The 2,587-nt window shown below is 51.0% G+C and overlaps 1 pseudogene; it reads right to left on the bottom strand.

Moving 5' to 3' along the window:
- Positions 1-959: 959 nt before the first annotated feature.
- LOC120838962 lies at positions 960-1,802 on the bottom strand (annotated as a pseudogene).
- Between the last annotated feature and the right edge of the window lie 785 nt (positions 1,803-2,587).

The raw sequence follows: 2,587 nt of genomic DNA, 5'->3' as shown, positions 1-2,587 counted from the left end.
TTTAGCTGTTTAATGAGGTATATCTCACCGTTCTCAAGCACCTCGTAAAAGTTGAGGCCGTCTATTCGACGTCAGCGCGCTGTACGTCGAAATGAAGTTTTGGGGAGTCGTATGTGGGACAAAGGGTGTAAAAATATACCTTTTTTTTTTCACGTGTCCACATCTCAAATATTTCTGAGGGGAACCCTGAACCGACAAGGACAATACAGGCTAGACACAGAAAATCTGTAACGGTTCTTCGCGAGTCAGTTCTCCATGACGGTTTTCTCATAGAATTCGGATCATAACACGCATTTCGTGTTAGGACATACCTTTATCCAAATAGGCCCAGAAATCGTGTTCCCCCTCGCGGGCTCTTGGCCTTGAAAATGTCCGCCTCTTCCACGAGCCTACAACTCATATAATTCGTCTTGGCTATTGCCTTTCCTGGTTAATTCACGGAGCAATTCGGGGCCATGGCTGCTGGCACATCGTGGTGTTTACTTGGAGCACTCTTCACTTGCATCTGACTGTATACCAAAGGTTTCGAGGTATTTTCGAGATCAAGTCTTCACACTATCCATGAAAAATAAACTACTACAACATTGTAAAAATTATTTCAGACACACGGAGAATGATACGTAGATTATACGCAGACGAAGTATTTTAGGGCTGCCGGACAGGCCTTGCGATACAGTTACACTCAAACGCATATGGGTGGACCTGCATTAAGCAAAGCAGCCATGGGGGTGTAGCAGGCTTTCAGACATCTAGGTTGGGACAAGCTGCCAAACACGTAGAAGGTGGAAAATATCCCTACAAACATGAGCAATGGCCCACCACACCGATAGCCGCCCTCGGACACTGGGGTACCAGTATCTTGACCAAGGCCACCCGGCAACCAAATACAACGCTTTATTTGAGAATAAAAAAAAAAAAAAAAAAGTGTCGTCGCTGACTAGTAAAGCATGTACATTGCTTTAAAAGAAAACACCGCTCAGACAGCTAGGGAGAAGCTGCCCATTTAAGATCTCGTACACCACTCGCTTGCGGAAGTATGGCATGTGCTGCTCTCCGAAGGAGATCTTGGCGTCGCGCGAAACGCACTCGGCTTACGGACAGGTGAACATGCCACAGTCGCTGCCGTTGTGCTGCTGCGGCAGGTCGCTTATCAGCTGCAGCTACCAGGGGGTTCCCAGTCCAGGCCGTGTCCCCGCTTGTCCTGGCTCTCTGCCTCCAGGTAAAGGTGCAGCTTGTGGGGGCAGTGTGCCTCTCACGGTTGCTGTCCATGCTGTCGTAGTAGGCGATGTGTTTCTTCCTGAAGTCGATTGTTGCGAGGCACCAGTGCATCGTGAAGTGGAGCGGCACCAGGACTATGTCGCAGGAGAACAGGTCCACTGTCCTCGTCCACCGCCTCACGGCCGAGTGTCCCTCGGCTGCCATTTTCGTAAATAAAGAGGTGTTGAAGGCGTACAGTTTGGGAAGGTCACTGTTCTGCTTGGTCCGTTCGACGAGCAGGTTCATGTAGAAGTTGATTACCTCGTCATTGAGCCACTAGTACTCCGCTATATAGTGTTCATGTCCGAGCGATTGATGGTCAGTCTGAACCCCTTGGCAAAGGCTTCGTGCGCGGGCGTCGGTCTGAGTGCATTCTCAATCTTTTCTAGCATCGGGCCAGTCAGCTTACGCAAGACGAGGCCGTCGACGGAGGGAAGGAAGCGCCTTGACTCAGAGCTGTGCTTCACTCGCTTCTTCTCGGTGGTCCTGAAGCGTGTTAGAGAAGGTCTGTTCCACAAATCTACATCTTCCTTACCATTTGCCATTGTGCCCAAGTAATTGTTCCAACAGCTCTCGTCTAGGCCGTTAACTTGAGTGGGCTTGATGTCGCCAAGGCGTCCACGTTTGCGGTCGACCACCCAGTTTTTCTAGTCGGAGAACTTCTTCGAATCCTCGTTCTGCGCTGCATGGGCCGTCAACGTTGCACGGAGATTCACAGTAGCCAGGTGTTGTATCGGCAAGTAAAGAAATGCCATTGTGCCCAAGCGATTGTTCCAACAGCTCTCGTCTAGGCCCCTGACTTGAGTGGGCTTGATGTCGCCAAGGCGTCCACGTCTGCGGTCGACCACCCAGTCTTTCTAGTCGGAGAACTTCTTCGAATCCTCGTTCTGCGCTGCATGGGCCGTCAAAGTTGCACGGAGATTCACAGTAGCCATGTGTTGTATCGGCAAGTAAAGAATTAAATGCCATTGTGCCGAAGCGACTGTTCCAGCAGCTCTCGTCTAGGCCGCTGACTTGAGTGGGCTTGATGTCGCCAAGGCGTCCACGTCTGCGGTCGACCACCCAGTTTTTCTAGTCGGAGCTAGAACTTCTTCGAATCCTCGTTCTGCGCTGCATGGGCCGTCAACGTTGCACGGAGATTCACAGTAGCCATGTGTTTTATCGGCAAGTAAAGAAATGCCATTGTGCCCAAGCGATTGTTCCAACAGCTCTCGTCTAGGCCGCTGACTTGAGAGGGCTTGATGTCGCCAAGGCGTCCACGTCTGCGGTCGACCACCCAGTTTTTCTGGTCGCAGAACTTCTTTGAATCCTCGTTCTGGGCTGCATGGGC

Source organism: Ixodes scapularis, unplaced genomic scaffold (assembly GCF_016920785.2).
Source record: "Ixodes scapularis isolate PalLabHiFi unplaced genomic scaffold, ASM1692078v2 PGA_scaffold9__187_contigs__length_104089568, whole genome shotgun sequence".
NCBI lineage: Eukaryota > Metazoa > Arthropoda > Arachnida > Ixodida > Ixodidae > Ixodes > Ixodes scapularis.
This window is presented reverse-complemented; position numbering and strand designations above follow the sequence as displayed.